Raw genomic sequence first — 26,517 nt, 5'->3', positions numbered from 1 at the left:
CAGGGAGAAAAAAACAAGTTTTGTATGCTGATTATCATAGACTCAGTAATGTTGAAGAAGCGTCACAAAATTATCCATAAATATATAAAAATATTGTGTAAATAAAACTGCCAATGGTGTATAAAATAGTCGCTTTGGACTACCAATAAGTCATTTAAAAACATACTGAGTGGTTTATTCTTTGAATTTCTGTGTCGTCTTGAAATTGGCTAATATCCCTGCAGGTTTTTATAAGCATATTTTAAGCTTGAAATTTGTGGTAGATTTAATGTAGATGAAACTTTAGCTTTTAATAGCTTTTATGACAACTTCAAATGATATAGTCCTCACAGCTGTTTACATTTTAAACATGCCTGAACCTAATACGGACAGTAAGTGGACCTTTGAATGTTCTAAAATGATAGAATAGCTCTTTGCTATAAAAGCCATGCAAAACTTAAAGCTATAGTACACTGTTTATGCCTCATATTCAAATAAACTTATTTTTTTCCAGTGCTAAAATTATGCAGAAATTTACACAGTTTCTAAGGAGTGCTTTAGTGTGGCAGTAGATATTATCTATCCATTTAATCATTGTCAACAACAGTTTCTCATAATTCATTGTAAATTTTTAAGTATTTCTGTAGAGCTAACTGGCCAGTATAGAAAATTTCACTGGTATAGCTTTTTCCTTTGCTGTTAAGACAATTATGTGTTGCTGATATGTTGTCATATGTTCAGAAGTATAAAAGTATCTTTCCTTTCTTCCCAGTAAATCAGGAATTGGAAATGTAGTTTGTATTATTTAATTTTTGGCTTTTGGTGGTCAGCTTAGGGTTTCCTCTTCTTTGAGAATTTATGTTGGCTGAACGTTTTAATTGTCCTTAAGGAACATTTTGGTATTTTGGTCCATAAGGAACTCTTTTTTGAAAGATAAGGAGGAAAACTCAGTTGAAATGGAAATTTTATCCTTGTTATTTTTTTTGTTTGTTTTGTTTTTTGTTTGTTTTAAGCAAGAAGTTAGTTTGGTGGCTTTTAGAATCCAATCATCTATTTATTGTCATTACTTAAACAAATCTCAGCTCTCTTTTAATAGCAATTTAACTTAGTTTATGTTAGCTTTGTTATATGAATTGGATTACTTATTACTGATAACAAAATCCACATGCCTTATCACTGCACAAAATATATATTTCAGTTTGATCTAAAGAGACGATCTGTATTATTAGATACTGTAACACTTTTGCCCCAGTAGATCTATATTTTTGTATATTTAGACCTCTGCCATGCTTAGTCCTTCTTTTAACCTCAAGTAATTTTTATCCCATAAGAGATACTTCTAAAACTTACTTCAATATGTATGAATATTTTTATGACAAATAAAAAATTGGGGATAATAAAAGGTTTCTTTTGGAGTGATTATGACCAGATAAAGACATTTATAAGTTTTCTTCAATACATATTTACCATGATAAATAGTAATAAATCTGTCACAATCTGTTCTGTCAACTCACTTTTTTTTCTTCTTCTTTTCAAAATGGGCCCTTTCTCTTCCTTAACATAAAGGAAGAAAATTTAAACGGTAACGTCTGTAATCAGATATTATTTATGGCAGGACTAGGGGACAGAGACTGGACTTCTCTTGCTGCCATTAGGCTGGATCTTTGCAGGAAATTGGGAGAGTGAGGGGCTGGACTGGCCCTGTTTTTGAAAATAACTGCAGCATCTGTGGGAGAGAGAAAACATAAGCCTGGCCCAACATTGTGCCATGGATCTGGCAGGATCCTTGAATGTGTTTGTACTGTGCGCAGCATCTAGAGACCTCGAGTCACTGTGGAAGCATGACAGTGATAGGGTGGCGGAAGAACCAGCCTGCAGGGTCGCAATGCACAGGCGCAGTGGAGGGAAAGGAGTCAGTCCCCTTGGAGAGCAGAGGCCTGTAGTTAGGGCTGGGGTGATGTTTTTTTTTTTTTTAAAGGAAAGGCTGTGTGAAATTGACAACTATCTAATTGCCCACAGGAGCCCTGCTTAGTACTGGGAAACATTTTTGTGCTCTTTCTTCCCATTTTAGTATGTTGCTCTTTTCAGCCACATCTCAATGTCTTATAGCCCTCATCTTTTGATAGGACTTTAACGATATAGCTTTGTTTTTTGTTTTTTTGTGTGTGGATGCGAGGATTTATCTTGCCTATCTAATTTCTTGCATTTGCACGTGAACTTCTTTGTTCGATTTCTACATGTTGTTTTTTCTTTTTGAAGCCATACACCATCTTGAACTTAATAGCTTTCAACTTTACTGCTCCGTCCAGCAAATTTCCTATCTTTGTATAGCCTAATTGTCATATGTATTGAATCATGAGTTAGTGCAGAGAAAATTATACCGCGTTAAATCACATTTTTTGACAAAATGTCCATGATTCTTAGAAATTAACATGGAAGCATTAAAATCTAGAAAGCAAAAAAAATTTTTTTATATGTGGTGCCGTTTTAAAATATTTTTTCCAAACACACAGAAAAAACACAGAAACAAAAGACATTGTCTTTCAGAAACTTTAGTGTGTCCACCAATATGTAAACACATAAAATCTTCATCTTCTTATAATTTGGAATGTTTCAAAATGATATACATTTAACCAGAAACCATTAACAACTACAACCATTCTACTTCAAACATTGGTGGAATTTGTCTCCACTTCTAATTCAATTTTGAAACTTCAGTGACAGTCTCACTAAGATCCCCAGTTAGAATCCCTGAAACTTCAGAATTATCTAGAAATATGAAGTTTTATCTTTAGAAATAGTCTATGACTTTTCTTATTACAGGCTATCTTTTTTTCCAAACTGCACTTTTTAAGAAAGTCTGTGTTAAATTGCAGTTGTTTTTTGGTTTGATTTTTGCCTTTAAATTCAGAAAGATCTAACAAGCTTTGTATTAAGTGGTCAGAGATAATTTTGAACACATGAATTTTAAGGAAAACAATTTCAACTATCTTAAAGAATCTAAAATAAGATTTGGACCCTCCAAGGAAATTTGAGATATGAGTTAATCATTAGGTAGACTCGAAAAATAAAAACTCAATGTTTATGAGATACTGGGTTAACCAGTTTTTTTAAGGAAAGAATTTTTAAATAAAATAAAATCTTAAAGTCTGGATGAGACATTTTTTCACAGAAGAGATTTTTAGGAATATCAGGAAAAGTTGGATAATGCTGACAGCATTAACTGTTCTCTGTATTTTCCATTATATGAAAACCTTCATATTTGAAGGTTGCAAACATGATGTTGAGGTTATACCCTCAGCTATTTTTAGAAAAAAAGTTTTTTTCTAAAATGCTTGAAGAAATCACAAACAATTTAAAAGAGAAGTTGGTAATTTTTTTTATCTTATTAGAAGCCCAGAAATTTTATATGATTGAAAAACTCAGTACTTAAAATACCTAATTTCCCCCATCACTTTTGAAATTGATCTTAAGGAAATCATAATGATGCTTTTTCATGAGAACAAAATTTTAACTTGAGTGATAATACAACTTTTGCTAAAATAAAATTTATGTTGATTCTAAAGTGAACTAGGTGTCAGCCACCTGGGCACCATCCTGTGTAGAAAAGTCTAGAAGAAGCCAATTGTGCGATAAGCTATAAAAGGGGGGGGGGGCTCTTCATAGTTCATTCCTAGAGAAGTAGATACTTTGTGAAAAAGTTTAACTGTAGGTGTTTACATTAAAATGTTAGGATAGCTCACAGTAGTTAACTTTAAACATAGTGTGCCCATTTTCTAATGAATGATATTGAAATATGAAGTGTGGATATTAAAATTATGCTTATTTGTCATGAAAATGTATAGGCAGAAAGAAGGTGAAGGATAATGCAATTAAATCATCCCAAATAGGGCAAAAGAATTATTCACAGAATTCACACAGAATATGTAACGTGACATTGGGGAACACCTTGAAAGTTGAGAAAACGTTCATCACAAAGAAAGTATTTTTTTTGTTCAGTTAATACTGAACTCACTAAAGCAAAGGCTTCAGAAGTTTAGCATGTACATTAACCAATCTTTTCCTCTTCACTGCAGTTATAGGTTACAGAAGTTAAGGTTTTTTTTTTGAATTGCTGGTTATAGGAGAATCTCTCTCTATATAAGTTTTCATTGGGGGAACTTATTCCATTAAAAATATTTCAAAAAGCATATAAAATTCATACAAATAAACAACACCTAATCCATTAGGCGTTCAAATCTCTGAGGAGTTTTCTAAGATTTCTATATTTTTTGTTCCAAATTTTGGAATAATGAGGGTTCTCTTCTACTATCCTCCCTGTCTTGAAATCCAATTCTGCTCCCCTTAAAGAGGTGTCTTCTGGTGTGTGTATATTTTAAATATAAAGTGAGAAGAAACATAAGGGAGAAGAAAAAACTCTTCAGTTAACTGTGGGTGAAAGGTTTGTGTAATTCTGAGCTCTGCTGGGATTATATTTACAAATGAAAAGGATGTATGCCTGAAACACTCCAACAAGACACAACCACCTAGCTATTTCCACAATGGAGACGCCTTCTCAGCCAGCTTTGTCTGATTATTCTACTAAGCAAGCTCCTCTAAGGTGGTACAAATGATGTCTCCCCTCTCACCCCCAGGTGTTCTTTTACTTTTAACCAAGGTTTCAATATTTCACTCGCAAAGATCTCTGTTGAAATTTCAGAACAATAGCATTTAGTGTAAAACTGGACTCATTTGTTGAGGAAGGAGAAATACATTTCAGGGAACTGTTATTTTGAACCTTATTTTCTCACTTTTACTGAAGAGTACGTTTTGGTGTGAAGTCTTGGGCTCCATCTGAGTGGTTTAATTATTAAGAAGCTAAGAAGCTGCTATAAGGCTGCTTTACCTAGAGAGAGAATTATGACAGGATTGTGAACGTTTTGAAATTATAAAAACTTGTTCTGCAGCGTCTGGCTTAACTGTGCATTTATTTTGTATTTGTGGAATGATAGAGATGCTTGGCTTGATATTCGGTTGAATATCATTTTAAACTTTTAATATTTCATCAGTTGAAACATGTCTTATTTTCTAACATTGCGAAATTTTCTCATTTTTCCCCCGATTACTGACAACTCTGCTTTTTCAAGGTGTGCCTTCTTGCTTCCAAGCAATTCTAAATTTTTTGTTTGAAAGTCATGAATCAAAGTCAGATAGAACTTCAAGGACTTTAAATAAGATGCTCTCAGAATGAATACGTAGCAATAATCCTGAAAGGCATGAAGAGTTTCTTCAAAAATAGCAAAGTTTTATTTTCTTAAGGCAGGTTAGATTCTATCAGGCTGTTGACAGACACTTGCTGTGTTGTTTTATTTTAATAAATTGCACTGAATTCTTAAACTGAACATAAAGTTGCATTTCAAAGCAATAATGTGAAATTCTCAGCCTTGTTCTCAACTGTCCCAGTGTATGCGTGTATACACGAACATGCTCATTTTAAAAGGAATGAGAGCTTTTCTAAAATTCGGTGCAAAGTTTGTAATTTCAGATACTCCAGTATTTTATCTCAGAACAGCAGCATGTGAATGATTCTGATTTTTTTTTTTTTTTTTTTTTTTTTTTAGTTACAGCTGTTGCATAGGTGCACAGCTATTTGAGGAGTTTGCTGCTTTGCTAGAGCTTATACTCCCTCTTCAGAGAAATGAAGGTAGTGCAGAAGAGTCTGCATTTTGGAAAATTTCAGGGTTGGAAATAAAGATGCTTTAAGTTTCAAGGAGAAGCATCGATTTGAATTCCGAGAGAATGTGCAAATTTGATTTTGAACAGAACCTTTTAAGGATTCCATTTCCGTGCTTTAGAGGCACCCACTATTGTCTTTCTGGTCTAATTTTGTCATCTGAGGAATTCATCATCAGTATCCTGCTAGGCTTGAAACTTGATCCATAAGCGTTTACTTCTGGAGTAATCAGAGGAGGATCTGTGTGTGGATTAAATTTCACTCCATTTATTTTGAGTGTTCAGTGCAACAGAAGAATAGGGACGTTTTTTATACAGCCCCCTTCGTATCCAAGTATAAAGAAAAATTTTTGGTGTGTTGCCCCCTGTCAATTGTTTTCAGCCATGGTGATGAAAAAGCATTTCCTTTGTGAAACATGGACTCATATTAGAAAGACTTACGTTTTCTCAGAAAAATTACCCTTGTGGTACCTGCCTTACATGCACGTACAAAACCTGTCACTGTCACCACTGGCTGTTCCCGTCTAGGGATTTTAGAAAAATGCTGTTTTGGAACAATTATTTTGATATCATCTGAGACACAGTTTCTAGCTCTCTCCTGCGGCCTCCTCCCTCCTAGCCCATATCACTCTAAATATGCCTCCTGGATTATACTTACAATAATATTGTAATGGCTTTCATTCTACCAATTGGCACAGTTTATCATTGTGTCATTAGCTGCTGTGAGAAGGCAGTTTCAAGTAGGTGGCTGATTCTTAGCGGTAATGTTTTCGAGTAACCCTGTTTGGGGAATTCGGCTGTTTCACAGGTGCTCAGGTGTATAAGCCCAGGGTACAATAATATTTTCTGGCTTGCTCATTATGAAACAAATTTGAAGTACAAAATAATTCAATAATAAGTGGAGTATAAAAATTGGGGCTTTATGGTAAGAAAGTCTAATAGCTTGAGATATTAGCAGAGGAGATAAAAATAAAATTTGTCTAAGGATGCAGCAGTACTTAATTCATGTCTCATTTCTCCTGGAACTGAGATTTTAAAAGAATATTCATGGCCTGGTGATGAAGACTTGTTGAATCAGTTTGAATGTTTTCAACCATGAAGCTAAATAGGAAAATAAACCTATTTCTGTAACTGTTGTAGTATTTGAAAGTATTGTTATATAATAAAAAGGTACGCGTTCTGCCACTTACGTCATGCTTAATGGTAAGGCATATGCTTCGTGAGTGAAATTTCAGTACCCAAACCTATGGGTTCCTCATAGAGTACCTTTATGTGAATTTTATTTTTAAATGTATACAAGACATTGCCACATATATTCTGTAGCTTAGTCGATAGTGCTAGGCAGAAGAAAACAGAATTAAGCATATTCGTTATGGGCAGATATAGTTGGAATTACAAAATTCAAACCCCAATAAGTAATTATTTTACAAATAATGCTATTTTGTTTTCCCTTTCATAAATTACATCAACAATCTAGCTGTTAAGCGGAACCCTGTAATAAACTGGGAGCACCCAGGTGGGAGGGGGAAAAAAGCATTTTTAGAAGTTTTCTTTCATTCATTCATTCATTGATTCATTCATTCACTTCTTTCTTCATTTATACTTATTCAAAGCATATTTTTCAACTAAACTAAAAGCCAGACATGCCATGTATCATTGAACAATTCATTGTACTGTCACTCACATCCCAATTTGGGGAATGGCCTTAGCATTTTAAAGAGCAGGTCTGGCCTTTGGAGAAAGTTGTACCTTCAAAAAAATAAAATCACACCCAGTGTAACACAGGGACGTTTTGTCCTTTAGGTTTTTTATGGAGATGCTGAATCCCCCTACTCACTTGTAACCACCTTGAAGAGAGTAAAGGTCTTTCTTGTTTTATATACATCTTTTTTTGTCCCATAGAAACTCAACTCACTGCCTGCTGCATATTACTTCAAAATATATTTCCAGTGAATAAATATAGTAATAAAACTGGTAGAGAGGATGCAGATAACAGCACTAGAGATAAAGAGATCTTCCGAATTTAGTGTCTAATATCCTCCACTTACTCACTCAGTGGCCTTGGTTAGGTCACAAACCTATTTTGTGGTCTATAAAATAGAGAGAGGGCTTCCCTGGTGGCGCAGTGGTTGAGAGTCCGCCTGCCGATGCAGGGGACGTGGGTTCGTGCCCCGGTCCAGGAAGATCCCACATGCCGCGGAGCGGCTGGGCCCGTGAGCCATGGCCCCTGAGCCTGGGCGTCCGGAGCCTGTGCTCCACAACGGGAGAGGCCACAGCAGTGAGAGGCCCACGTACTGCAAAAAAAAAAAAAAAAAAATAGTGCCTGCTTAGTGAGCTGATGTTGGTATACTAACAAACCCTTCACATAGTGCTTATTCTGCATCACACACTGAGCACTTTGCATCTATTCAATCAGTTATTCCTACACCATCCAGTTGAGATGGGTACTACTGTTCATTCGTGCATAAAAGAATGATGACACAGAGAGGTGAAGAAACATTGGCCAAGGTGACACAGCTAGGAAGTGGCAGAGCTGGGATAGTGACCCCGGCAGTCTGCCTTCAAGGTTTTCTGTGTCCTTAACCATGAGGCTGTAGCTATTTGGAACACTTCGTAGACCAGAAGCTCTCAACAGCCTGGCTGATGCTCATTTAGCAAGTATTTGATGATGTGGAATAAATTAAATATTCAGAAATTTCATCTCACTGTAGAATGACCCTCAGTACCTCTAAGTCACTGGTTATTATGCACAACTTTGACCCAGGCAGATCCCTTAGAAAATCCAGACATTCCAGAATAGCATTTCTGTAATAGAAACAGTATCATCTAGTGGTCAAGAGCATGGAATCTGATCACTTGGGTTTTTAGTTGGCTGTGCCACTTACTAGCTACCTGGCTCTGGGCATATGATGTAATTATCCTCGACTACTTCCCTGAAAAATGGGGAAAATATACATACCTCCTAAGGATACTGTGATAAATAAATTACAAAAATATATATATAATGTGCTTAGCATAGCCTTGAGGCATTGTAGGTATCTAGAAATTAACAGCTAATGATAATTGTGATAAGCACTGCCAACGTAACAGAGTAACCACTAGAGAAAAACACGCAGCTTGTTAGCAACAGAGCAGAAACTAAGACCAGGGTCTCAAGTGCATTCAGAAAAATTCTACCTAATGGAGGCCACTTGCTTTTTCTGAACTTAGGAAATCTTGTGAGCACTTTCTGTATCTCTTTGTCCTTACAATAGTATCTCCAACCGTCCAAGACACCTAGTCAGCCTTTTTAATCATCCGACTTCATCACTCAGCAAAGTTTGTGTTGGAAGGGCGTACTCCATCTTTTTTCTTTCGAAAGAGGACATCAGGCCAAGATGACGGAGTCCTCATAATTTGATTCTCTCTGCCAATCATTTGTTTATGCCTAAATCAGCCCTGCCTCTAAGTGATAAGGAGATACATGCATCTTATTTCGTATTCTACCAGCGTCATCCTGTAAGTGGCCAGAAGCGGGGCTCCCGAGTGATGCCCGGGTCTACCTTTGTAGGGCTGGCTCTGGTACCCATAAAAAGAGACAGTTAGGCCTGGGGTTTTGACTTCATCTGACAAGACGAAGATACCTTGACTAGGTGGGTGTGTGTGGCAGTTTGTTTCTCTTCTAAAGTAAAACAGAGTTCGATTTGTTTAGGACTGTTTAGGTCCATTTCTAACAGTAAACAGGATTATTTAAACAGGCATTTTCAGGGAAAGTCAAAGAATTGGGGGATTCTGGCCTTTGGTGACTAGTAATGTGTTTTTTCTCAATGCCATTGCTGAATTCATTAGGGGAAAAAAGTATTTTTGCTTGTCAGCTGTGGGAAACCTAAAACAATTTTTGCAAGGGCTGATTCATGAATTCTTGCATTTAAAGGGGAAAAAAAACATCTGCCAAAGGGGGTGGAGGAGAGAGAGCATGACCGATACATTTCACAACAAATATCTCTTCCCAGCCAATCTCAATGTACAGCAAAACCAGACCCCGCGGTAAGTTCCTCAGGAAAGGTCCCTTTTGGCTGGACCTCTTCCTCGAAGAGTCCTCCCTCATTTGTAGTCATTGCCACCTTGTGGATTACAAAGGATATTGGTTTTCCTCAAACTTCCATTTCCATTTGGCTTTTTATGGCAAGTGCACTTTGGCAGTGGGTTGCCGAGTTCCTCACCAAGAGGATCCTGGTTTATTCAGCAACACCTCACTTCTCCCAGTTCATTTATGATTCTGATGAGAGTGTTTTTTCAGGAAACACACATTTCACTTTTTGACCTAGGAGCATCTGTTAGAATTTTTTTTTTAATACTACTTTGGCATTCTGGAAGTGTTAATGTCTTTCATATCTGTTTAATGCTATTTAGGGATATTTATGATCACCTCTTGGTTACTCAGGGTAAAGTGTGTCGCAATTTTTTTTAAACAGACAGGAAAGCATTCACATGAGGAAACAGATTGCTTTAAACATGTGCTTCCTGTGACAGTAAAAAGAACAAATTAGATTTAACACTGTGTAATGAACGCATAAATGTGTACATTGAAGCTTTTAAAAGCTTTATGTTCAGTTCTGGTCACAACCAAAATTGAGTCACCTGTAAAAATTAAAGATACCTCGGTTCCTCTCAGATTCCTGGAGTGCCCAGGAATCAAGCTTCTCACCTGAGGCTGCCTCATTGGAATCCTAAAAAACATGATCCGCTAAGGCTGGAGAGAATGAGCACATTCCAGACACATTCAGGGGTTAAACCAGGTTAAAGTCAAATTCTGGGTATTTAGCAAAGAGAGCAGAGTGTTTGGGGGGAGAGAAAGGGAGGATTTTATTACCGTCTTCCTCCCTCTCTGAGAATCAGTGGGGAAAAAACTATTCTTCTGAATCCCACATCGACCTCTTTCTTTTATGAAAGAAACATAAAATCTGATGTTTACTCACTAGCCCCTACTAAGATTTAATTACGTAAGAAAAGGACTCCGTTCCTTACATAATTCAGTCTGCGCTCCTGAATGCTGGCTGGCAGGGAGTGCAGAGAATCCGAGTTAATATTTCCAGTTAGACACAAGTGTTAAATGGGAGGGCAGGAATCCTCTCCCCAGAAGAGGCTGTCCTCACCATTTCTGCCTGAGTCCCGTGGATGGGGCGTTTCCTTCCCCGGTGCTTTCAAAGCTGAGGGTTTGTGGCAGGCTCACCATCTCTCTGGCCAAGGAAGGCCAGGACCAAGTCCCTCAGGGGAGGGCACATAGTTTGGGGACATCTGACTCTCTGCTAGCTCATACTGAGGTACTAATATCAAAACAGACTGCTTGTCGCTGCACGGTGGGGCAGTGCTTTTTTTGGCTGCCGTGGTCGAAATGAAATGGGCAAGCTGTAGCCCGCTTGGCATCAGAAGGGACGAAGGGAAACTGGGAGATCAGAGTCAGACTGTGAATAAAAGTAACAACCAATGGTTAACTTCCTTTTTGTGTGTCACTTGGCAGCGATGCGACTGATGGCGATTTTTTTTTTTTTCTAACGTGGGTGAGAGTTCAGTGCCCTAGGAAGAGCCGTAGACGCTGCTATTGTGCTTCCTCAGACAGTTGACTTGCGTTGATTTCTTGAGGCCACTACCGCTGTTCCCAGAGCCAGCTCCAGGAGCTGCGTACATGGCCCGTCGGACTTCGAATGAAAAAGGTAATCAGATCAGAGGTGATCCACACAGAATCTCACTGGTGATCACTAGGAAATCACCAGGAAATCAGAGGCTCGCAGAAGTCAGTGGTGCCAAAGGATAAGATATGCACTTCAGTGGATATTCCCCAGTATGCAGGCATCCAGAGATCTTTTTAAATGACACGACTCCACATCCCTCATCTGCCATCACAGAGTCAAATCCGTTTTGGGCTGTCTGGAAAACGCAGGACTAAAATAGCCAGATTGAATTCAGATGGAATTACCTTCTGCTTTTTGGGGAGGTTGTGGCTCTTGGGTTAGTGGCATTATTTTCTTTGAAGGATTCATTCGGAAGAGAGTTGGGGAGAATTTCTCAAGATTTTCCTCCCATTTCTCTGTTTGCAAAGAGCTGTTCCCCAAAGGCAAAAAGAGCGAGTTGCCATCTTGAGGAGTGAATTGTGTGTTTAGTGAGCACCAAATGGTCTCAGAGTCACCCTGGAATTTTCAATATATCTAGTCGCTTTCATATACTATTTATTCCCCTAACCATTTGTACAAGATATCAGTAAGATGACCAACTTTTGACAACCCTAAAAGCAGGGAAGGAAGCTTAGAAATAGAATACCATTTGTCTGGTAATTAGAGTGTATCTCTTAAGAGTTCGAGAGAATTCTGATTAACCTTTCTGTTCCCACATTCTCACATAAAATGAGCACACCTTTTAAATTATTGTCTAGTATTTAAACAAACATTTTTTTGAGTCTTCTTAATGCAACAGGTTCTGGAGACACTAAAAGTGTGTTATAGGTTTCTTAAAAACTTCATTTTTCTTACATTTTAAATGTTCTGTTTGTGCAAAATTTCGAGAATCACCATAAGGGCTTCTTTGCATTTTTAATTTAGTAACTAACATATGAATAAATTTGCATATTAATTAGTTGCAGATTAAATCATGCATACATAATTGCCTCCTTACTGTGTTTAATGTTTGTCAAAATCTCCAGCCTGGTTTGATGGATGTCATATGAAAGATTACAATTTGATGTACCCTTGGAAGTATTTACACCAATAATGCAAGATTCTTAATAGCAGAATTCTCTAGTTATATACAGTTACTAATAAACATGTAAGATAGGTACATGTCCCTTTGACTAAAATTTTTTTCTTTGCACCAAATCATTTACTATTCATAATCATTAATGCATCTCCTAATTATACAGCATATGTCTGTTAACCCTTTCATTGCCCGTCTTCAAGGGGTAGCTTCTTTTCTTTCCTTGTCCCCTAAAGAAAGCAAATTATTTCATAGGATTCTGAAATAACCACATTGCCTTTTACCTATTTCTCTTTTGCCATTTCCTGAGGATTATGTAATCACTTTGTATTTTACAGTTTAAGATCAAGAAATGACCCATGTGCCCACAATTTGTAGCTGATGGGCTCCTGCCTGCCTCTCTTTTACCAATGCTGAAAAGAATTCAGATATTTCAGATACCTTCAATTAAATGATTAAAAAATATATAAATGTGTATAGATATACACACACTCTATTTAGGAGGGTACTTGTAGGATAAGTAAAATTATTTAACTTAAATTTTATTCTATTTTGAATATTGTAATGCATTTAATGTATTATCATCAGATATAGGATGGATATGTTTTTGTTTTTGTGTTTTTGTACTAGGACTGAGACCTCTGCAGTAGAAACTGACTAGAGAGTGGATGCTCTTGATTCGACATAGTTAAAAAAAATATGTATGCCAATAAGTGTTCTTTTTAATTAATTCCTCAGGTATTTAATTTTTTTAAGTTTCATTTTATTCATGTAAAGACCAACTGGCTTTTTTTTTTTTTTTTTTTTTTGCTATTTTGATGTCTAAGCTGCTTATCACACTGTATTACCCTGCATTAATGAGTATTCCTACTGTGCAAAATTCTATCAAAAATGATGGTGTGAATGTCATTTTTAATTGGAAGTTTATACAGTCAAATTTATAGTACACAACAAAAAATATGTACGTAGTTCTGCTCCAAGCCTTTTTTAGGCTATTGATCTTTTTGGTTTAAGTGTACATTTTTATCAGTCTGACTTTAAATTTAGTGTGAGAATCTGGACAAATATTACTAAGTTTGTGTTAATACCATTGTTGGGAGAAGAGGGAAACTAAGGCACCAGACAATATTAATACCTTTTAATTATAAGGGGAACAAATACAGGAATTACCAAGAATCTATTTTCATGCACGCATTTTAAACATGAAAACTTGCTGACCAATTTTATACGTTCCACAGAAGTCATAATATTTGATTTCTATTTAATTGTTGAATGCCTCGCATTTATATGCCTAGTAAAGAGACCGAAGGTTAAAATGAGTCCAAAGCATAAAGAGCTGATTTTCTTTATTTGATTCTTACTTAGGAGAAATAATACCTCCTGGTCGCCTACCTCAGGATCATTTTTTTCTAATCACAAGGCACAATGAACTATTTATTGATTTAGCAAAACATTCTAATGCAGCACGCAATATCGTATTCAGTTGTTCAGTAAAGAGAAAAATGAAATGAAAGCTGCAAAACTTATAAAAGGAAGCAAACAGTCAGACCTGAAACATCATATTTATCCACAGCCATTGTGCCTAGGTAATTCAGGGCATATGGTATGTAAATGATGTTTGGAGATTCTTGCCAAATCTACACACGACGGGATAAATTAAGGACAGGTTTCCCTGGGTGTAAGTTCCATGATTGTGGCCGGCACACTCTGCTCGGATGTGTTTGTTCTGTTCTTGTCTTTCAGCAAAAGCGTCACACAGCCTTCAGTGGCCAAATCTGGTCCTCAGTCAGCTTTTAAGACATTATTTTTAATGCCTAAGAATCGGTTTTATAATTAAACTGAAAATATAGTACCAATTTGCCAAACCTTCCTCTTGCCCCAACATTTGAGAAGATCTGAATAACTCATCGGTATATATTTGGCTGTTACCCATTTAAATGGGTATTTTTGACAGTGGAAATGGAGTGCTCTTAGCCCCTGAAAAAAGGTGTTACTAAGTAGTAACTGTTCTCTAGGTTAGGATTAAGATGTTTTCTAGAACAGGCAGTGGTTTATTTTGAATAATTAATAATTTTAATTCCGAGTTAGCCAGGTCATAATTTATGAATTCAACTTGATAACTCAGATTGCTAGTATCAGTTATTTAATTTCAAATTATTATTTTGTAGTATATGCTCTCACTTCTAGAAAGGTGCCAGCACTGTCCCCTGCATCTATTTAAAACTCATTTTAAGTAGGCAAGAGTTTTTATACTATTTCCTTTTTTCTGAAAGGAATTTTTTTTCTAGGCTGGGTGTCTTAGCCCACTGTTTTTAATACTTTAAATTAAGGTCCATTTCGATTTATCTTGGAACTGTGTAATTGGAGATTTTGTTCAGAAATGATGGCAGATCCTTTTTTCCTATGACAATTCATCAGAATATACCTAAATAGTGCATTTACTGTGAAGACTCAGTTATGAATACAAGACTTACACGCTATTAATAAAAGTTATTTCAGGCTATTTAAAGTATGTGGAGTATGATTTAGGATGTTTTATTGTTTTTATTAGTAAGAATGTTTTTACTAAATCAAGCTGTTATTTTTTGAAGGTAATGCTCTTAATATCATGGTTTGATTTGAATGAGCAGTTGAGGCTCTGTCCCTACAATTACATTTCATTTGTGAAACACAAATGACATGCTAGTTACTGTATGGAAAATGACACTAGGCTCAGTCCTTGTTCATGGCTGTGTATATTGGGTAAAATCAGGGGAAAAAATACCCTTGAGGTCAATATCAAACAATACTTCTTGACTCAGATCCAGTTTAAAAGTCATGTAAATGGTTGTGGTTCTGGAGGGGCTCACAGAAGTTTTGTGTGGTCCATAGTTTGTGAACTCAGGTGAAGTTTGGAGCTGATTATTCTCTGACCACCCCTTGGTTCATTGAACCTCCTTTGCACAGCTGTGCTCCCAACTCAACAACAGAGAACAGAAATAATCTTTGCTGGAAAATAAAGCTCAGTCGGTCTTCCAACTTCACTGGGAACTTGCAGCCTTCAGGACAACAAAATGGCTAACCACAGTTGAGATTAAAGAGTTCAGATTAAATGTTTTGCACGGTAGGGTGGCATGGCCCTAGTTTTCTTCATGCAAGCGCCGTGCATGCCAACAACGTTAAGCACTGCAGCCACTTACTAAGATTTTTGGTTTGAAATGTCAGTCATTGGACCACATTTAAAATGAAGCACCTGCATTTTATTCAGAGAAATTAAGGTATATTAGGATATGCAGAGGTGAGTTGAGGTGTTTTTATGTGTGTATTTTTTTTCCGGCAAGAGCCATAAATAATAAAGATAAAGCATCTCAAGTGTTAAAGCAGTCTATTTCCATGCACTGTATGGTTCAAAATGACTTAGCCTTTAAAAAATTTTTCAGAAAGAAAAGTATATAAAGAGTGAGATAAATGAAATTTGCATCTCTACAGACAACTCTGCGTAGCAAATTTAAGATTCTAGCATTTTCCTTCCAAACATCTGAAAATTGGGAATTTAAAAGGAGACCCGGACAGATCCTTAACTATTGCATTGCTACCAGGTGTCTCTAAGATTATAATCAGTAAGTTAGGAAACTTTTTTAAAAAGGTATAAACAACTAAAATGATAACTTATTTTTGTAGATGCTTTCAGACATTTCTTCTTAGTTAAGGATTTTGAAAGTGTATTAACTGTTTGTTTTATACTTAGTAAATTTTAGGTAGACCAGATGCATTAAGCTTGTTTCATGGAAGATATGACTTACTTGTATCCAGATCTCAAGTGTATTTCAAACCAGTCTTTACAAAATGTTAGTGCCTTTCTCTTAGGATTCTAATCAACAAAATTCCAGTCTTCAGCTCCCCATCTGACATCAACCAGAAAGTATGGAGAGCGATTGATGATACTATATCATCATGTACTCACTTAGCTTTGAATCTGCTTAAGGCTCAAGTGTCAAATTTAAAAATTCAGCAAATATTTATTGCACACCTACTAAGTGCCAGGCTTCCTGGAGAGTGCACAGCCATGGACCAAAGTTCCTGCCGCTGTGAAGATTTATGCAGAGATACAAGTAGTTTTCCAAGCAAGAGTTCATTTCATAATGCTTTATAGGGGCCCAGTATCACGGATCCACCTTGTGGACTAATAAATACAGAGACTGTGTCTCTTAAAAGTCCAACAATTGATGTAATCCCACAGTCCCTGGTAACAATGTAATATATAGTATAAAGATGAAATCAACTATGAGATGTACCATAATTGTTGGCGAGTTTCTTTGTTATCAGCATATTTTTAACAATGTAACAAAATAACATCTTTCGAAGTTTTTTTTTTTTTTTTTTTTCTGTCGTGCCTAAAATCTGGTTAAATTGAATGTGTTGGAAAGGACAACAAAGAAAGGTTAAATATGTGGAAATGACATGGAAAGCACCTGCTTCTTTGTTTTGTTTTCCTCCACGTCATTAGGAAATAATGTCTAGCCATAGGAGGGTATGTTGTCCCTCTAAGAAAATGTTTATAAAAAGAAGTTTTAAAGTAGAATATAGATTAAATAAGTAGGAGGGACCTGCCAAGAAAAGCTAAAGAATACATGAAACAGGAGTCTGCATCACACATACTAAGTGACATGACAGTATCACCGCTCAAAAGTGACAATGCATGTATCCATTTTTATATCTTTGGCATATTGTTGGCACGATTAATTATTCCATTGAGAAAATAGCCACACTATACAAGAGAAAGGAAGATAAATTAGATCCTCCAAGCCCCCTTCTGCGAAGTATATGTGTAAATGAATATGCTCTCTGCCAGCCCAGCAAATAAAATTTGGTCCATCCCTATTCTTCAGCAGCTTATAATCCAGGTGAGGGAAAGGCCAAGCTCATGAAATCAAAAATAATCATTAAAACGTTTGAAAACTGGGAAAACAATTCATCATAGCTACATGTGTGTGTATGTGTTTTATCAGTATAATGTAGGTATAGCTCTATTCGAAAATTTTTGTCTAATAATATACTCATTTTTTTCCATTTCATGAAGACTTATTCTCAGATTGAAGTTACAGCTGGCTGTAATGTGTTTTTCTGACAACTCTGGACTTGATCATTTCTGTCATTGTCGAAAGGAAGGAAATAAATCTCTTTTTGTTCCTCATTCACTCAATGAGCAAAAATGTAATTGAGCTCCTATTATATGCATATAACATTGTTTTAGGGCGGGGCAAAGAAATTTAAATCGTAATCTCTACTCTTTAAAAATTTATAGTATCTGGGGGCAACAAAGTAGGGGCACAATTTATTTAGCTACAATTCATGGCATTAAACTTTGTTCAAGAGTCATATATTCTAGAATGGTCCTTATCTGGAAGTGACTACAGAACTTGATTCTGGATGGCTGAGAGTTACAGATCTGGCAAGATGAAGAAAGAGGCCACAGATAGTGATTGAGCTTCTAGCAGCTTCTGTGTATCTCTTCCCTGTTGTTGAGCTTCTGCTTGTTTAGCTGCAGAAACAACTTTTGATTGGCTTTATATTTTCAGAGATTGGTTGTCCAGAGATATCGCATTATAATAAAAACATAAATCACAGAATTTTTTTTCTGAACATTTTTTTTTTTTTTTTTTTTTTTTTGCGCTACGCGGGCCTCTCACTGTTGTGGCCTCTCCCGTTGCGGAGCACAGGCTCCGGATGCACAGGCTCAGCGGCCATGGTTCACGGGCCCAGCCGCTCCGCGGCATGTAAATCACAGAATTTTTAAGTTGGGAAAAAAAACTGTCATGATCGCAATTTAACACTTATTTATTCAAAACATATATATTTATAAAGAAACAGAGATTTAGATAAAGCCAGAACTTGAAGCAACGTCTTGGTTTCTGGCTTCCACATTATTTTAATAAGGACAGGAGAACAGGTGATGGGGATGGAGGTCTCATCCCCACATACTTGGAGAATCAGAAATTTTAGGTCTTTTGGAAGTCGTTAAAAAAACCCAAAAAGACAATTAAAAAATTTAAAACTTTTTTATGTTTAAAAATTATTTATCATAAAATATAGCCATTTGTTTAGTAATGGTAGTAAGAATGACTTGATACAGAAATGCTTAACTCTGAGAAAGCCTATGGGCCCAAACATTTTATTTTATTTTTTTTAATGTACTTATTTTTATTGAAAAAAGTATAAGTTGATCAGTTATAGATCAACATTGCTAGCAAGTTGGAAGGACACAGGCCATGTACAAAATGGGTAAGGCTTGAGGAACTCTTAATTTTACTGTGTTTTCTGTACCTTTCCTTGCACACAACACATATGCACACATACCTATATGGTAGCACTGAGTGGGTAGGTGCTTAGACCCCATAAAGAGCATGGCTTGCAGGCTCTGAACAGATATTAGAGAACATGTCACATGCTGTGGAAAAGGAAACCTCTGGTTGGGTGTAAGCATGGGAAAGTTGACCTGTTTAAGATTTTGACTCATATTAAGCAAATTTTAAGTTGTTTTACTTTCAGAATGCATTTGATAATCCCATTCAAAGGAGGCAGAAAGCTGACTGACATTTTGGGAAACACCCTTGTCAAACAAATAGAGGCAGCTTTCATACCTCTGGTTTGTAAGCACCATAATTTGGCAATTTGGCACTATTAACTACTAATGCCGGCTATGACTAGGAAGACGTCATTTTAAACCAGTTTCTGACCAACCTTAAGTGAATGGAAGTAAGATCCTTACTGCCATATGAGTTTTGGGCACTCCTCACCTATACCTGATTCGGTTGGCCTAATGTTAGAAACTGAAATGTATCGGTGTCGATTTTTTGCCAAATGGTTCTAATTTTAATGCTGTTTGTGTTCAGTGAAAGCTTATAATTTATTTCTGTTTTATTTAGTAGAAGCTCAAAATTTCTGTAATTGCAACTTATCCCTTTTAAAACAATTTCTTTTGGGGTTACTCACAGAATTTGCTGTAAGCACTTGTCTCAATGGATGATGATGCAAAACATCTCATGTGACTCTTCACGGATCTTTGTGTTTATGTGTGGGGTCGATGTTTAAGTGCTTATGATTAACAGAGGAAGAGGTCATTTGTTTTTGAAACTGAGTGGTTAAAATTCAAGGTCATTTTGAGTTAAAGAATGCAATATTTAGGTCAGGAATGACCAAGCCTAAGCTTTAGGCTAAGGATCAGCCTTGAGGGAACTTAAATCTGCTACTCCTTTCTCCTGAAATACCATTAATTCTTGTTCCGAGGGGCTGGTTCCCAGTTACACAAAAGAATATTTTAGGCAGAAACTTTATAAAACAGGAATTTGAGATAGACATTTCAATAACGGATGCGCACTGGATGCTAATCTTGTACGGTCATTTACTTGCATTTTAAAACATTTTTTTCATTCTTTTTACCTCCTCTTCTAATTCTGAGTGTTGAACAGAGATAGCCATTAAAGTATTTGAAAATTGTTTGTTCTCTGCCCAGCAAGCAATTTGTTGTTCGCCTTGCTCAGTGATGTCAAAGAAAGGTAATCAACAGTTAGAAACCTCAGGAAGTTGTTAGAATTCCCAGCCCCAAAGGGACTTAACAAAACCTGGACAATTATTCTATTTAGAATGAAAATGATTTTCATTGTGATATCCCATTTCCCTCTGATCACTGAGCCATGCATTGGGAAGCCCATTATTTATTCACAATGTTTAAAAACTTGTGTACATCCTGTGCCCAGATTCCAATCTGCTTCATCAATCCATTTTGTCAAAAGTTTCTCAAATGGCATCCTTCATCCAGGCAAACAAACATACCCAGGATTTCCCCTTTAACTTTTCGGGAATTCATTTTTACACGTGCATCAATTTGACGGAAAAAACAGTTGTCGTCTTATTTCATTTGATACAGGTGATTGTGGTAAGCCTGCTAGCTTTCTTCATCTAGGAAGTGCAGCAATCTGAGTCAACTTCCTCCATCTCTGTTTTTATATTGTCCAGTGTGATGCTTCCTCATTGCACCAAAATAGAAATGGTTTGTTTTTGTATCAAACTTGGAGACTGGCTATGGATTATACTGGGTTAGGATAAAGGAATTTTTTCCCCCAAAGAACATTCCACTTATCCCAGGGGAAAGAGATTGATGTCCTGGGCAAAAAATAAGAAGCACAATGAAGGCTTTTTCTTCTTAACTAAAATATCTCCTTCAGTCGTCAGAAGTGTCACTTGCACTATCATTTTCTAATTTCATTCAATGTTTGAGAGATTTTGGTAGTAGAATAAATGTATGACTTTTGCAATTACAGGTCTTTGCATGGAATTGAGGAAGGAAGAAGTGAACTTCAGTTTGAGTCAAGCGTGCAGTTTGCATTGCAATTAAACATGAAAATCTATATATTCTGGTCTTGCAACTAAGTGTATTTCAATTTACCATGTCATACATGCCCTTAGATACATGTTCCCCGGTCTGCAGGGTAATGCCATTTTATGTCTCTGGCTTGTTGAGTTTCTTCGAAAATGTTATGTTCATATGGGTAATGACATACTCATTGTATTCTTTACCATAGAAATGAGAAAGTGTGAAAAAGTGGGAAAATGATTCTAACCAGATCCAACTGCATGCAAGAATTTTGGAACCAGTTTTTTGCATTTATTTTGCATACTACTGTATGTCACCAAAAACAGTATATGTCTGTGAGTTTTTATAATACCGTATAAAGCAAAATGAGAAACCTCCTCTTTCTTCTGAAGAGAAATACTGCCACAGAAAGGTAGAAGATGAATGTTTGTGGAACAGAAGTCTGGTCAAAAAAAATTTAGTCCGTATTGCTTACCCTTAGTAATCAATATGACTACAAGCTATCTGACCAGCCAGGAAGAGCATAAATATTGATCATGTGATAAACCATTTAGATGTCTGCATATGAACCCAAGCCATATAAAAGTAGCCAATTCAAGATAACGGTAGGAAGTCTCTGATTAGGCCACAAATAGAATTTAGATTTCCCAGTCTATGCTGATATTTTGATACTCTTGTGTGATAAAAGCATCCTTCAAACTAAACTTCTCTACATTTGAACCATATGAATTCTTAAAACTATTGTACCTGTAATAATCTAAATGGTGCTAAGAGAATAAGTTTATGCCCCGGAGAAGACTGAGATGATTTGTGCTTTATCTCAGTCCTACGTGTAATACGGATTTGCTTCAGAGAAATATTTCTGTAATTATGTGACAAGTATATTTATCTGAGATAAGTATTTTCTCCAGATAAATGTGTATTTGGCAAAAAAGTTTGAGATAATTGGGATTCCAATTGAAGAGAACCATTGTTTTAAAGTAATAAAGCTTACTCACTTATCAGAGAACATAGTTATTTTCCATTCTAAAGATCTCAATACAAAGAAATACAGAAATGTCCATACAGGAAGTTTGTTGGTGTTCACTCCTAGATTGCAAGGCTGTCTCAAGTTACGGTCATCAGAAAAAATTCTTTTTACTCTGTGTGTGTGTGTGCATGTGTGTTTGTGTGTGTCTGCATCCTCCCTTTGGATAATTAAATCTTTTATGCAGTGGATTTTTGTCATTGCAGTTTAAGTTGGTTTTTAAACACCAACCCCATCTTAGGTATTATAAGCTATCGCCATTTACTAAAATTTTTAGAATATAACAATCCTTATGTGTCCATTTACTACTAACTCAACACCAACGTTAGTTTAGCTTATGAATTAAATGTCTCCTACTGGAGCGCAAAAAAAATAATCTGATTGTTTAGCTTCTGAATAACTTAAACTCAGTAACACCTCCTGTTTTCAGTGCATAAGGGTAGCCCAGATAAGCTCCTTTCTCTGACGTGGCAAAATGTATCATTCATTTATGTTTAAATATGAGAACATAGATTCTGATACTGACGCATCAACAGAAAATATGTATTTTAAGTATCTAACTGAACATACAGGCTTCTCATGCCAGTAGTGCGATTTGGTTGCTTAGTAGTGACGGGTTTAGCGTGCTCCTGTATTTTTATAATTTGTGTCCATTTTAGTAGACTTCTGTTACTTCCTGCCTGTTTTGGGTGGGGATTGCTTTCCCACTGTTCTTTAAGGCACTCTTGCACAGAGGAAAGAGCAGAGGGACAAGGAAATGTACTCGTTTATAGCATGCCCCTGCTATGCTAAATGAGGTGTCCTCTCATTTATGCTTCAAAAGAAGCACTTGTGTTAAGAGGAGGAAACTAAAACTCAAACCTGTGATATGACTTGGCCCCTGTCACACTGCTGCAGAGGAGCGAGGTGGTAATTCTCATACAGAAATATCTGACCCTCCAGTTTAAGCCCTGGGGATTTTGTAGCTTTGGGATCTGTGAAATGTCATCCAAGACTCCTTGTGCCTTAATTCTCCGTCTTTAAAGTAGGGATGATAATACCTGTCATGGAGTACTAGTTATGAAGATGAAAGTAGTGTAGGCAACTGTATTCTCTTTAAATTGTATATCACTATACATGTATTAGTTAACTGTCTTCTTATCAAACTTCTTTGATGGGGTAGGTATTTACCTAAGGAGGTCATTGACTTTATAAGTTTGCTTGTTCCCAGTATGTTATGTAATCACTGTATGTTGATGAATATCACTATTTTCCTTGGGGTATGATGTTTAGCTAATTCAGCCGTACTAGGCCAAAAAGAACAGCATTGTAGAAGTAAGCAAGTGTCATATGAAAAAAAAATGTTTAATGACTTAAACAGAAACATGGAGTTGTACAAGTTCTACCAAGTTATATTTTGGGGGAAAATGACATTCCCTTCAAATGGCCATCATTCATTCATTCATTCATTCAAGTCACTTGTTAAGCACCTGCCTTATTCTGGGCAATCTGCAGGGTACCTGTATGTGTGTGTTTATTAGGTTTATTTGGACTTCGAAGTAACTGTGTAATGTTGCAGTCATTATTCAGAAAAAGAGGCAGAATTTACTTTAATGAGATCTGTGATTGGGAGTGAATAGTTCACTTCCTTATCCCGTAATAGTTTGTTGTCCGATTGTTTAATACATGTATGACTGTCCCTACTTCACAATTAACGCATTAGTCTTTGGTCGTATTTTTCCATTTTATTAAGAGCACTGGTCACATGACCTTGAGCACATGACATTGGCCATGTGGCAGATCTCTGAGGGCAGGAAGCCTGTTGTACATTTCTCTGAATCCTGTGCACATCCCACGACGGGGCTCTCCAGAGTTGGGAAACGGTAAATAATTGTTTGTGAAATGGTTGAATGAATGCAGAAATCCAAGACTCTTCACTCAAGTGGTGTGGAATGTTTACTTGTTCTTTGATGCATTCATTCATTCATTCATTCATTCATTCAGCAAGTTTTTACTGAAAGTGTACCTTGTAGGTGATACTATACACATGTGTTTCCGAGTTCTGGTCAGATATTCCCCCAATTTTTGTCACAACTCTAGGTATGTGTCCCCAATTCCCCTTCATCCCAAATATATCTGTCAAGGATTTTTTGGAAAATCACAAAAGAACTGTAAACTTTAGAGAAAAAGTTAAGAATAATATGGATGTATTTTAGGTGGTCAGTATTCTAAACACTAATTGTACTGGTAAGGATTTTTTTCCCAAAAGTGGCAGAGAAAACACTTGGGCACACTGCCTACCCCTAGTGTCCTCAATGGTGTTTGCAGTTAACCATCAGAGAGCTTGGTGGCTTACTGTTTTCAGTGGCTAACCTCCATTCCCACTCCTTTCAGTGATAAAAAGGGACTCTGTCTAGCTACTGCTAGTTAGGTAACTTGCCCAATTTTACGCTGATGAAACAAACAACAGACCAGGTCAGGGTCCCTTAAAAATTGGCTGCTATGATTAAGACGTCTTCTAAAATTATTATGAAACACATGAATTTATGCATATAGCTTCAGTTGTTTCTCTACTTCTGTGATAACGCCCCACGCATCACACTAAAAATTTATCATGGGTGATATTTCTGTCACAAAGAAAACTTCAAAGTCTGAGTTTGCAGAAAAGTCTCAGTTGACAAGCCACCGACTTGAGTTCTGTGATTGAAATATACTCCAAGGTCAGCAAACCAAAACTTGAACATCACTGGATGATAATACATTCAGTGTCTCACTGGTTATAATGCAAAGAGCACCTTTCAAAGGAGTATATATTTATTAATCATTGCAAATTTGTACTTTTGAAATTTCAGACCCTTTTTCATTAGTTAATAAAGCCAGGAAGCTTAGTGCTCTAGTCCAATTTTAATTTTTTGAGTCCCAGGTGCTGATTTGTCAGGGTTTAAAAAATCTCTTTCACCTTATCAGATTAAAAATATTTATTTATGCACATGTTAATATATTTAAAAGCAAGAGAGCTTCAATTTTTAAAATATTAATTGTAGCTCCTTAAAATATGAAAATTTTATTTATACTTACATAATGTATAAAAAGGCATTTATATGTTAGCAAATACGCAAGAAAAGGCATTTAATGTAGGTGAAGCAGAACGGTTGTTTATCAAAATAGTTAAGAAACCTTTCTAGCAGTCCACCTATGAAAATTTAGAGAGGCTCTAGAAACAGGCTTCTCAATAAGGGGTCTTTATAAGAAACAACAAAGGAACAATGACCAAAACTAAAAACCTAACTTATCTCCCTTTAAATTCCGGCCTCTTTTCTAAGCCATGGTTTTTACACACTGTCCTTTGGTAGGTGGGTACCTTGGCCTTATGTATGAAACACTGAGGGTGGTTTAAAGGTTACAAATGTGATCCTGTCAGATTGACAACTAACTGTTCTAATGAGGAAAAAATCCTCAAAGCATGAAATTTGAATGAAATGTGTGATTATAATTCAAGTACTGTTTACACAAACCTCTGGGGACCTTCCGAATAAATGCAGAGCAAGTGAGTTAGACAAACCTCTGGGCCTTCGCTGTACGTGTGCATGTGCAGTGTGTGTGTGTGTTTATTTTACAGTGTGAGGGAAACTTTCCACCATTAGCCAAGGCTTTGCTCTTCGGAACCGACACCACAATCCCGTCGTTGTAGGTTAATCCTGTATGTGTTTTGTTACCACATTGAGTTGTAAGGAAATAGGTGCTTTGAATTATTAAAGTTGATTCTTGAGAATAGATGTATGCTCGGGTGGCATTTGCTTCGGCATATGCAAATGATTTAGTTTCATTTGGGATCAATTCCCAGAGGCCCTCCTTCCCTGTGATGCTCCGAATTTGGCAAGCTCAAGGCAGCCCATCTCCTTTCCTCCCACCCCCTTCCTTTCTTTCCTCTTTTTTTTTTGTTCCTTTTCCCCCGCTTTTTGTTGGTTGATAATAATATTTTTAAAAATAAAACCATAAGCAAATCTATTCACTTGCTTGTTAGAAACCTTGTGATCTAGAAAGATTCTGTTGTTCATTTGTGATCCATCAAGGTAAAGGAAGGTTTTCGCTTTCTTAATCACTTAAAGTTTAGTAAAAATTTTAAGTTTAGTGAAACTGTGCACGGAATGTTTGTTCAAATATTTATACAGGTTTGGGGCTACTTGGATGATGCCAAAACGTGGTCTCAGAGGTGCCTTTTTAGGAACTGACAGCTGTAAGTCATTCGGAGGTTCGGAGGTACCAATAAACTCTTGCTTTAGAACCCAACAGACAAATAGCGTTAAGTGGGTGGTAGATTATCCACAGCCACAGGGAAAGCACCAAACTCCAGACTCGAGAGTGTGGCCAGGTGGAGGTGGGATGCCCGGTCGCAGCGCGGTGAGCATCATTCCAATCCTTGGGACACGCGGCCGGCTGCGGGGTGGCGAGGTGAAGTTCACGGGCGGCCAGCTTCCCTTCGGTTCCGGGGAAGCCGAAGCCGAGGGCTCGCGGAGCCCCGGGCTGGCCGCACTGTTACTCTGTTTCATTCCGCAACCCCGTTTTGTAGGTTGTTGACCAGGCAGTCAGAAAACACTGCCCCCTCTCTCCTTTTGAGCGAGGTCAGAGACGTGGTGGTTTTCTTTCTTTTTCTTTTTTTTTTTTTTCCCCTCCCTCTCTCCCCTGCCCTCCCCTTTCTCCGAGTTGGGTTCTCAGGCAGCTGCGTACAATGCTGGGAGCT

The 26,517-nt window shown here is 36.9% G+C and overlaps 1 protein-coding gene across 18 annotated transcripts in view; it reads left to right on the top strand.

The window, feature by feature from the left end:
• The window catches only part of TCF4 (transcription factor 4), a 366,728-nt gene that overhangs the window by 239,128 nt on the left and 101,083 nt on the right, over positions 1 to 26,517 (top strand). For 3 of the 18 annotated variants that reach the window (XM_082640214.1, XM_082640213.1, XM_082640212.1), the window contains exon 1: positions 26,377 to 26,517. This exon is cut by the window's right edge and continues 707 nt beyond it. The exons of the other annotated variants lie outside the window; for them this stretch is intronic. The gene's annotated coding sequence lies outside the window, so the exon portion shown is untranslated. Of the gene's footprint in view, positions 1 to 26,376 lie in introns of those variants that run through there. 18 annotated transcript variants of the gene reach the window in all.

The sequence above is a fragment of the Mesoplodon mirus genome, assembly GCF_964341445.2.
Source record: "Mesoplodon mirus genome assembly, chromosome: 13".
Classification (NCBI taxonomy): Eukaryota; Metazoa; Chordata; class Mammalia; order Artiodactyla; family Ziphiidae; genus Mesoplodon; species Mesoplodon mirus.
Note: the sequence above shows the minus strand (reverse complement) of the source record. Positions and strands in the feature narration are given on the sequence as shown.